Source organism: Mobula birostris, chromosome 4, assembly GCF_030028105.1.
Source record: "Mobula birostris isolate sMobBir1 chromosome 4, sMobBir1.hap1, whole genome shotgun sequence".
Taxonomy (NCBI): domain Eukaryota; kingdom Metazoa; phylum Chordata; class Chondrichthyes; order Myliobatiformes; family Myliobatidae; genus Mobula; species Mobula birostris.
Genome location: NC_092373.1, coordinates 20,104,138 through 20,116,617, shown reverse-complemented (window position 1 = coordinate 20,116,617; position 12,480 = coordinate 20,104,138).

Genomic DNA, 12,480 nt, shown 5'->3' with positions numbered 1-12,480 from the left:
GCAAAGTACGGCATAGTAGCGTGGCGGTTAACATAGCATGTTGCAACACCAGCAATGGGAAGGTCAGGGTTCAATTCCTGCCACTGCCTGTAAAGAGATTTGTACGTTCTCCCCTGCGACTGAGTGGGGTTTCTCCAGGTGCACCAGCTCCCTCCCACATTCCAAAGACATACAGGTTAGGTAATGTGGGCATGCTCTTCCGGTGCCAGAAGCCTGGTGCCATTTGTGGCCAGCACTTCCTCAGTCTATCTTGGTCGTTATTGCAAAGCAATTCATTTCACTGTAGAGTTTGATATTTTAATGCACTTTTGACAAATAAAGCTAATCTCTTAAAGTACTTACCTAAACTGCTTTGTGTTGAGGCAGCCTGCCAAGTATTTCCAGTATTTTCTGTTTTTATTTTAAATTTCCAACATCTACAATATGTGGCTTCTCAGCAATTCTCGTGAACTTGGAGAGGAACTTGGCTCCAAGCTTCCCACTTTAATGACTTGGGCCAAGTCAGCCACTGTACGTTTCCCTCGGCGAGCTAACAGCAATTGCCAGCACAGCCAAACAGCATCCATGAGTGAAATGCACGAAACAGATTTCCAGCTATTTGTGTCGATCTCGAAGGACTCTGCACATCTTTTCAGCCGGTGCCAGGCGCCCACCATTCACGGTTGTGTGCATAGAAGTAATATACATCAAATTTTCTTTTTGATGTAAACAATTATAGAAGAGGCTGCAGATGCTGCAATTTGGCGCAAAAAAAGTCTAATCATAAATTCTGTTCTATTTCTTTAGTTTCCTGTAAATTCTTGCAAGAAAATGAAGGTAGGATATAGAAAGAGTGAAGAGGATACAGCTCAGTGCATCACAGTCTTAGTCATAGTCACACTTTATTGATCCTTGAGGAAACTGGTTTTCGTTACAGTTGCTCCATAAATAATAAATAGTAATAAAACCATAAATAGTTAAATAGCAATATGTAAATTATGTCAGGAAACAAGTCCAGGACCAGCCTATCGGCTCAGGGTGTCTGACCCTCCAAGGAAGGAGTTGTAAAGTTTGATGGCCACAGGCAGGAATGACTTCCTATGACGCTCTGCGTTGCATCTCGGTGGAATGAGTCTCCGGCTGAATGTACTCCTGTGCCCACCCAGTACATTATGTAGTGGATGGGAGACATCACAGGCAAAGCCCTCTCCACCATCGAGTATATTTACATGAAGTACTGCAACAAAACAGCATCTATACAAGCCATGCTCTCGTCTCACTACTACCATTGGGCAGGAGGAACAGGAGCCTTAGGTCCCACACCACCAGGGTCAGGAACAGTTATTGCCCTTTAACCATCAGGCTCCTAAACCAGCGTGGATAACTTCACTCACCACAGTACTAAACTGACTTCACAACCGACTGACTCAATTTCACAGACTCCACAACTCATGTTCTCAATATAATTTGTTTACTTATTTATCTAGTATTATTATTATGTTTCTCTTTTTGTACTTGACATCTTTTACACATCAGTTGTTTGTCCATGTTTACTTTGCATACACTTTTTCACTAATCCTATTATGTTCCTTTGTATCTACTGTGAATGCCCGCAAAAGTTGAATCTCGGGGTAGCACCGTACTACGCAGCAGTCTTAGGTCCATATATATATATAGGTTGCCTAAGGCTTTTATTTGTCAACAGGGAGCAGAAAGCGAGTTTCTAAATCTGGCAGGGGTAAAGAATGTAGGGAATGGCAAGGGAGGGTGGAGTGCTGTGGGAGGGGTGTGGGACAGGTGGCAGAGAAGGGGTGCCAGGGCAGGGGCTGGCATGGGTACAGTCACACCCAGCCCTAAGACACCAGCCAAGGTCATTTGATTCCAAACAATTGGTTTATTGAATGTCCTTCTGGTGCTTTCTGCTCCCTCTCTTCTCACTTCCCTTCTTTCCAAACATGATTCCCCTCTCCCTGTCTCCTTCCCACTCTCACAGCACAATAGAGACCCGTATCAGAATCAGGTTTATCATCACTCACATATATCACGATTTTTTTTTTGTGTGGCAGCAGTACAGTGCAATACACAAAATTACTACAGTACTGAGCAAAAGTCTTAGGCACCCTAGCTACCCTATGAACCCAAGACTTTTGCACAGTACTGTATACGGTGACATATATGTACTTTGATAATAAATTTACTTTGAACTTCGAACGTTGATTTTACTTTTTGCTGCCCTTCTTTGCTTAATACACACCTCAAACCAACTTCATCCCACTCACCTGGCAGCTAAATGCTAAATACTCAAACTGCCAATGAAAGCTATAGGTGGTGTCCTGGAATAATGCCCTCTCCTCAGCTCCCTCGCTGAAGGCAAAAGTCAGATCGTTGGCTTCAATCTTTAGGCTAACTTTTGGCAAAAATCAGCGTTTTTATCACCCCCAAGCCCAACTGCACTGGAGCTGGCACATGGGGTATTGTCCCCCTTATCTAAGAAAGGATGTGCTAGCATTGGAGAGGGTTCAAAGGAGGTTCATGAGAATAATCTGGGGAATGAGAGGGTTAACGCTTGAGGAGCATTTGTTGGCTCTGAGCCTGCGTTTGTTGAAGTTCGGAATAATGGGGGTGGGGTGGGGTGAATATCTCATTGAAATCTATCGAATATTGGAAGGTCTAGTTAGTGGATATGGAGAGGATATTTCCTATTTTGGAGGATTCTAGGACCAGAGGTCACAGCCTCAGAATAAACCATAAGACAATGGAGCAGAATTGGGCCATTCAGCCCATTGAGTCTGCTCCAGCATTCCATGATGGCTGATTTATTATCCCTCTCACTCTACTGTCCTGCCTTCTCCTCGTAACATTTGATGCCCTGACTAATCAAGAACCTCTCGACCTCCAGAAGGACATCCCTTTAGAACAGAGAAGAGGAGGAATTTCTTTAGCCAGAGGGTCGTGAATCTGTGGAATTCAGACAGCAAGTCTTTAAAGTGGGGTTTGATAGGTTCTTCATTAGTAAGTGGGTCAAAGTTATGGGGAGGAGGCAGGAGAATGGGATTGAGAAGGATAATAAATTCAGCTGTGATGGAATGGCAGAGCAGATTCCATGGGCTGAATGCTCTAATTTCAGTTAGAACAGTAGCGAGGCTGGATAGCAGAATGCTCCTCCTGAGAGATGTGGGAAGGTAGGGAGGCCTCCAGTGTCCCTGACGTCCACAACTGCAAGAAGTGCATCTAACAAGCCATGGTAAGGTGTTGGAGCTGGAATTAGATGAACTCCGAATAATTCAGGAGGTGGAAGGGTTGAGCAACAGGACATATAGAGAGTTAGTTACAGCCACGGTGCAGGACACAGGAAACTGGGTGACAGTCAGGAAGGGGAAAGGGGTTAGGGAGCCTGTGCAGAGTACACCTGTGGCCATCCCCCTCAACAACAGATATATCAGTTTGGATACTGTTGGGAGGAATGACCTAGCAGAGGAAAGTCACAGTGGTTGGGTCTCTGGCATTCAGTCTGGCTCTATGACCCAAATGGAAGGGGGAAGAACAGGCCTATTGTGGTGATAGATTCATTAGAAAGGGAAACAGAGAGCAGGTTCTGTGGGTGAGAATGAGATTCCCAGATGCCAGCGTCTAGACATCTGGGATCGAGTCCTCAGGATTTTTAAGTAGGAGAGTGAACAGCCAGAGATCGTGGTCCATGTAGGTACCAATGATATGGGTAGGATGAGTGATGAGATTCTGCAGAGGGAGTTCGGGGAGTTAGGTGCTAAGTTAAAGGGCAGGATCTCCAAGATTGTGATCTCAGGATTACTACCTGTGCCATGTGCTAGTGAGACCAGAACTAGGAAGATTATACAGATTAACATGTGGTTAAGGAGTTAGCGTGGGGGGCGGGGGGGGAGGGCATAAAATCTTTGGACTCTCTTCCAGGGAAGTTGGGACCTGTACACAAGAGACAGTTTGCACCTGAACTGGAAGGGGACTAATATCCTAGTGGGAAGGCTTACTAGTGCAGCACAGAGGGGTTTAAACTAGAGCAGTGGTATGGGAACCAGAGTGCCAGAACACTTAGTGCAGAGGTTGTGGAGACAGCTGTTGGTAAGACCCCAGGCAAAGTCAGGAATCAAAAGGTTGAGCCTGGTGTGACTTGTGTCCTGAGCTGCGTATATTTCAACGTTAGAAGTATTGTAGGTAAGGCGGATGAGCTCAGGACATGGATCAACACCTGGAATTATGATATCGTAGCCGTTACTGAGACTTGGTTGCAGGAGGGGCAGGACTGGCAGCTCAATATTCTAGGGTCTGTTGTTTTAAACACAACAAGAGCAGGAGGGATTAGAGGAGGAACTACTAGCCAGGGAAAATAGCATTGCATTACTCAGTCAGGACAGACTGAAGAACATGACTAAAGAGGAATTATGTGCGGAACTGAGAAATAGAAAGGTATGACCACATTAATGGGGCTCTATTACAGACCACCCAACAGTCCGAGGGATTTAGAGGAACCAGCTTGTAGAGAGATTGCAGACTGTTGCAGAAACATAAAGTTTTTATAGTAGGTGATTTTAACTTTCCACAAATTGACTGGGAAACCCATAGTGTAGAGTCTGAGTTTGAGTTCGTCAAACCTGTGTTCAGGAAAGTTTCCTTCATCAGTACATAGAAGTCCCAATGAGAGAGTGTGTGATACTGGATATGCTATTAAGGAGTGAGACAAACTTTAATGTGAAAGTTTGTGTAGGGGAATACTTTGCATTTTGTGACCACAATCCCATTTGTTTCAAAGTAAATATGCAAAAAGATAGGCGTGGTCCGCTGGTTGAGATTCTAAATTGGAGAAAGTCCAATTTTGATGGTATCAGAAATGATCTCGCAAATGTGGATTGGCAAAAGTGTACTTGGTAAGTGGGAGACCTTCAAAAGTGAAATTTTGGAAGTAATTATATACCAGTCAGAATAAAAGGTAAAGATAACAAGTGCAGGGAATCTTGGTTTTCAGAAGTTGTGGCCCTGGTTAAAAGAAAAAAGGAGCTGCATAGCAGGTAGGAACAAATGAGGTGCTTATAGAGTATAAGAAATGCAAGAGAACACTTAAGAAAGAAATCAGGAGGGTGAAAAAAAGGCATGAAGGCCAAAGGGAATCCTAAGGGATTCTACAGATATGTTAAGAGCAAAAGGATTACAATGGTTAAAATTGGTCCTCTGGAAGACCAGAGTGGTAATTCTTGTGTGGAGCCAAAACAGATGGGGGACATCTTAAATAAGTTTTTTGCAGTCAGGAGACAGACACAGAGTCTATAGAAGTGAGGCAAAGTGGCATCAACTTCATGGACCCTGTACCGCTTACAGAGGATGAGGTGTTTGCAAACCTGAGGCAACTCAGGGTGGATAAATCTCCAGGGCCTGACGAGATGTTCGCTTGGACTCTACAGGGGGCAAGTGCAGAAATTGCCAAGACCCTAGCAGAGATACTTGTCTCCTTAGTGACAGGAGAGGTACCAGAGGACTGGAGGGTAGCTAATATTGTTCCACTGTTGTTTCACTGTTCTAACAAAATCTCTGAAGAAAAACCAGTAAATTATAGGGCAAACAACAGGAATTCTGCAGATGCTGGAAATTCAAGCAACACACATCAAAGTTGCTGGTGAACACAGCAGGCCAGGCAGTATCTCTAGGAAGAGGTACAGTCGACATGTCAGGCCGAGACCCTTCGTCAGGACGAAGAGTCTCAGCCTGAAACGTCGACTGTACCTCTTCCTAGAGATGCTGCCTGACCTGCTAAATTATAGGGCGGAGATTCTGTCATCAGTTATGGGAACGCTATCAGGAGGTATTCCAAGGGACCGGATAGATGAGTATTTGGATAGACATGGACTGATTAAGGATAGTCATCATGGCTTCATGGATGGTAGGTCATGTCTAACAGATCTAATAGAGTTTTTCGCAGAAGTTACCCAGAAAGTTGATGAAGGCAATACAGCGTATGCTGTCTACATGGACTTTAGCAAGGCATTTGACAAGGTCCTGCAAGGGAAGTTGGTCAAGAAGATTCAGTCACTTGGCATTCAGGATGAGGTGGTAATTAGATTAGACATTGGCTTTGTGGGAGAAGCCAGAGAGTGGAAGTAGATGATTGCCTCACTGACTGGAGGCCTGTGACGAGTGGTGTGCCACAGGGATTGGCATTGAGTCCTTTCAATGATCTGGGTGATCTGGATCAGCAAATTTGTAGCTGACAGCAAGATTGGGGGTGTAGTGGACAGTAAGGTAGACTATCATGACTTGCAGCGGGATTTGGACTAGCTGGAAAAATGGGCTAAAAGATGACAGATGGAATTCAATGCAGACAAGTGTGAAGCACTTTGGTAGGACCAACCAGGGTAGGCCTCACACAAAGAATCGTAGGATACTGAGGAGTGTGGTAGAAGAAAGGGATCTGGGAATACAGATCCATATTTCATTTCAGGTGGCATCACGGGTAGATACAGTAGGGTCGTTAAGAAAGCTTTTGGAATCCTGGCCATCATAAATCAATGTATTGAGTACAGAAGATGATCTGTTATGTTGAAGTTGTATAAGACATTGGTACTGCCCCACAAAGACAACCAATTTTACAACCTGATTCTGATTCTGAAATATGAGGTTTATCCATTGGGTAAAAGCAAATAGGCTTTTCCCACTGAGATTTGTTGAGACTACAACTAGAAATCATGGGTTAAGGGTGAAAGGTGAAATGTTTAAGGGGAATCTGAGGGGGAACTTCTTCACTCAGAAGAAGGTGAGAGATGGAATGAGCTGCCAGCGAAGGTGGTGGATGCAGGTTCGATTTAGATTATGAGAACACTCAGTCCTCTTTTATTGTCATTTAGAAATGCATACATGCATTAAGAAATGATACAATGTTCCTGCAGAGTGATATCACAGAAAACAGGACAAACCAAAGACTAACACAGAACAGAAACACATAATTATAACATATAGTTACAACAGTGCAAAGCAATACCATAATTTGATAAAGAACAGACCATGGGCACGGTAAAAAAAGTCTCAAATCCCGATCAACTCCCAAGTCCCCGATAGCAGGCGGCTAAAGGGAAACTCCCTGCCATAAACCTCATGATTTCAACATTTAAGAGAAATTTGGATAGGTACGAGATGGGAAGGGTGTGGAGGGCTATCGTGCAGGTCAATGGGTCTAGGCAGATGAATGGCTCGGCATGGACTAGATGGGCTGATGGTCTGTTTCAGACCTGCAGTGTTCTGTGACTCTATGACTCTCTGACTCTGACACTCAATTGAGGTTATTGTTCTCTATTTATACACTCAGCTTAAGCCCACAGTTCCCATTATAAAGTTCTGAATGCCACACGCAGGTGACAATTGAAAGAATGGTGTCAAAAGATGAAGAAAAATATATAATGCAGAAATAAAGAAACAAATTTCCCTGGCATGCATTCTTTGCAACTCTTGAGCAGTCTAGGTTAAATTGCATTATAGACGCCTATTCCTCAGTGTTCTCAAAGTGCCCTCTGGTGGCAATTGAGAGTATTGTCTTAAATATTATAGCTTTCAGTCCTGAGACGAGACCATGGTATTCATTTCTGCCTGACATTGCTTGCACTTCTTCTGCTTTCTTATTCCACCAGCTGTTCTTCAAGAGGTCCAAGAAGCAATACAGTGGCCCCAGTAAAAACTGCAGATGGGAGCACTGACAGGAAAGACATCATTGAGCGATGGAGGGAACACTTCTGTAACCTTCTAAACCAACAAGGTGCGGCACTATATCTATGTGGACTCATCACTCTGACAGAACTTAATAAGGCTTTAAAAGATACCAGAAGTGGTAAAGCACCCGGGCAAGACAGCATTCCATTAGATGTACTGAAGCAAGGTGGTCCTGCTCTGAAGACTGAACTGTTGAACTTATATAATGCTTGTTGGCAGAGTCAAAGTCTCCCTCAGGACTTCAAAGGTGGCGCTGATAGTCACCACCTGCAAGAAGAAAGGTGACTGCAGTGTTTATGGAAACCGCCGAGGCATCTCCCTTCTGTCCACAGCTGGCAAGATGATGGCGAAGATACTGCTCAACCCGCTCAAGATCATCTCAGAAGATATGCTTCCTGAAAGCCAGTGTGGCTTTAGGGCTGGAAGAGCAACCACTGACATGATCTTTACTTTGAGGCAACTCCAGGAGAAGGCGGCAGAACAACAGCAGCCATTGTACATTGTCCTTGTTGATTTCTCACTAGCATTTGATATGGTGGACAGAGAAACACTCTGGGAAGTGCTCAAAACTTATGGCTGTCCAGATAGGCTGGTTACAATGATCAAGTTGTTTCATGAAAACACGTCTGGCAAAGTATCTAGCGGAGGAGATGTCAACGAAGCCTTCACAGTCAACCACAGGGTAAAACAGGGATGCGTTCTTGCTCCAACTTTGTTCACACTATATCTTGCTGCAGTTTTGGAAATAATGGACCATAATTTGGACAAAGGTGTGTACATCAGGACTCGCTTAGATGGAAAATTGTTCAACCTGTCAAGACTCAAAGTCTCAAGCAAATCAAGAGAGAGATGTGTCAGAGAGCTTCTGTATGCAGACAACTCAGCCCTGGTTGCTAATGATGTTAATGTGATTCAAGAAATTGTAGACCGCTTCTCGTTTGCTGCCACTCTTTTTGACCTAAGAATCAATGTCTCCAAAACCGAACTTCTGTACCAGCCTCCTCCTCTGTGAGACACAACCACCAGTCATATTGGTCAATGGGATAGCGCTGAAATGTTCTGACTCTTTCACATACTTAGGAATTGCTGTGACCAACACCAACTCATCAGATCTGGAAGTTGAGAGGAGAATTCAATCAGCTACAAAAGTCGTTGGTGCTTTGCAGAAGCAACTTTGGTCTCGCCACAACATTAAAATGGCAACCAAGGTCAAAGTGTATACACAGCTGTTTTACCATCTCTGCTTTATTCAACTGAAGCGATGACATTGTCTCAGAAGCACATCAAGAAGTTGACCAAGACACAACACAGGCATTTACGCTAAATATTACACATCAAGTGGCAAGACAGGGTACCAGATGTGGAGGTGCTCAAACGTGCTGGGACAGTCAGTGTAGAATCGCTCATTAGAGCTTCTCAGCTGCGCTGGACTGGTCATGTCACAAGAATGAGCGATGATCATTTACCCAAAGCTGTTTTCTGTGGCGAGCTTCATGAAGGAATGAGGAAGCACGATGATCAGAAGCTGCTCGACAAAGATGTGCTCAGGCGCCAGATGAAGAACACGGACATGAATGTCAACACCTGGGAGAAAGATGCCTTGGACAGAAGAAGTTGGCACTGTATTGTCAAGAAATATTATAAAGTCTTAAATAAGATTCATATTTAGGAATAATAAGGATTACTGGTTCATATCAGGCATTTAAAAAGTAATCTCTCTGTTTACTGATTATTAATCATCCTAGATATGTTGGGGCAGTGCTAAGAGCAAGTGAAGTCTGCAGAGAGTAGTAAACTTAGTCAGCTCCATCGTGGGCACTAGCCACTAACATATCCAGAACATCTTCAAGCAGTGATACCTCAACAGGTGGAGTCCATCATTAGGGACCCCCATCACCCAGGTTATGCCTTGTTCTCATTGCTACCATCAGGGAGGAGGTACAGAAGCCTGAAGGCACACACTCCACAATTCAGAACAGCTTCTTCCCCACCACCGTCCAATTTCTGAATGGGCATTGAACCCATGAGCACTACCTCACTACTTTTTTAATTTAACTATTTAATATATATACATTTAATATAATTCACAGTTTTTTTTCGATCATTATGCACTGTATTGTACTGCTGCCGCAACGACAACAAATTTCATGACATACGCCAGTGAGGTTAAACCTAATTCTGTTCCTGATTCTGATTCTGATCTTCAGGTCACAATTATGGAGAATGGAGGAAGAAAAATTCACATATCAGAGGATCTATTCTGGGATCAGCATGTAACTGCCTTTACAAGGAATGCATGGCTTCTGCTTTTTATAAGATGTGCAGATTTGGCATGTCATCTAAAACTTTGACAAACTTCTATAAGTGAACAGTGGAGAGTATCCTGAATGGTTGCATCATCGCCTGGTCTGAAAGCACCAATGCCATGAAGGGAAAATCCAACAAAAGGTAGCGGATTGCAGCCCAGGTCCTCATCGAAAAAGCCCTCCCACCATTGAGCACATCTACAAGGAGCACTGCTACAAGAAACCAGCATCTATCATCAAGGACCCCCATCATCCAGGCCATGCTCCCTTCTCAATGCTGTCATCAGGAAGGAGGTTCAGGAGCCTTATGTCCCACACTGCCAGGTTCAAGTATAATTATTACCCTTCAACCATCAGGCTCCTGAACCAGCATGGATAACTTCACTCACTACAACACCAAGCTGATTCCATGATCTATGAACTCACATTCAAAGATTATACAACTCAAGTTCTCAGCAATTATCCACCTATCTTTATTTTTTATTATTATTTGTATTTTTGTTTGGTATTTGCAGACTGCCCTCTTTTCCACATTGGTTGTTGGTCAGTCTTTGTTAGTTCAAAGTCCAAAGTAAATTTGTTATCAAAGTACACATATGTCATCATATATAACCCTGAGATTCATTTTCTTGTGGTCAAACTCAATAAATCCAATATGGAACAATAACCATAATAGGATCAATGAAAGATTGCACCAACTAGGCCATTCAACCAGTGTGCAAAAGAAATACAACAAACTACAAATACAAAAAGAAAGAAAGAAAGAAAGAAAATAAAATAAACAAACAAACAAACAAGCAAGCAAGCAAGCAATAAATATTGAGAACATCAGAATCAGGTTTAATATCACCGGCATATGTTGTGAAATTTGTTAACTTAGTGGCACCAGTACAATGCAATACATGATAAGTATAGAAAAAATAAATGAATTACAATAAGTATATATATATATGTATATTAAGTGGTTAAAATTAAAATAGTGCAAAAACAGAAATAACAAAATAGTGATATAATGTTCATGGGTTCAATGTCCATTCAGAAATTGGACGGCAGAGAGGAAGAAGCTATTCCTGAATTGCCGAGTGTGTGCCTTGAGGCTTCTGTACCTCCTTGATGGTAACAGTGAGAAAAGGGCATGTCCTGGGTGCTGGGGGTCCTTAACAATGGATGCTGTCTTTCTGAGGCACCGCTCCTTGCAGGTGTCCTGGATGCTACGAAGGATAGCACCCGTGACGAAGCTGACTAATTTTACAACTCTCAGTAGCTTCTTTCACTACTCTGCAGTAGCTGCCACCAACCCCCCCATATACCAAACAGTGATGCAGCCTGTCAGAATGATCTCCACGGTGTATCTGTAGAAGATTTTGAGTGTTTTAGGTGACAAACCAAATCTCTTCAAGCTCCTAATGAAATACAGACACTGTCTTGCCTTCTTTATATTTGTATCGATATGTTGGGACCAGGTCAGATCGTCGGAGACATTGACACGCAGTAACTTGAAACTGCTCTCTCTCCACTTCTGATCCTCTGTGAGAATCGATTCGGTTTCACTTGGCTCACCCTTTCTGAAGTCCACAATCAGCTCTTTGGTTAACTCCTCCACCCACTAATTCTACCACCACTTTATTATTTCCTGTCAGTCACCTTATGTACAGCCTGTCATCACTTTATGGACATACAATCAACCTATGTATATAAGCTATCGTATGTATTTACATTTATTACGTATGTTTTTTTTGTACTATTATTGTGTTCTTTATCTTTTGTGTTTTATGTGCTGCATCAGATCTGGAGTAACAAATATTTCATTCTCCTTACACTTGCGTAAAGGAAATGAGATTAAACAAACTTGGGTTTCTTTCTCTGGAGCAGTGGAGGCTGTGGGGAGACCTGATAGAGGTTTACCAGATTATGAGAAGTGTAGATAGGCAGTATCGTTTACCCAGGGTTGAGATGTCTAATACCCAGAGGGCATGCATTTAAGCTGACGGGGGGTAATTTTAAAGGAGATGTGAAGGGTAAGTTTTTTAAACATACAGAGTGGTGGGTGCCTGGAATATGTTCCCTGCGGTGGTGGTAGAGGCAGAAACGTTGGGGACTTTTAAGAGACGTTTAGATAGGCACATGAATAAGTGGAAAATAAAAGCATATTGACATTGCGTAGGCAGAAGAGATTAGTTTAGTTGTCCATTTGAGCACCAATTTAATTGGTTTGGCACAACATTGTCATCTGAAGGGCCTGTTCCTCTGCTGTTCTGTGTTCAAATACATGCTTATTTTGAGCCTAAAATCTTCTAATTTATATAACAGGCTATAGACATGAGAAAATCTGCTGATGCTGGAAATACAAAGAACTCTACTTCCCACTCCCATTCCGACATGTCAGTCCATGGCCTTCTCCATTGCCATGACAAGGCCACACTCAGGTTGGAGGAGCAACACCTTATATTCTGTTTGGGCAGCTTCCAAC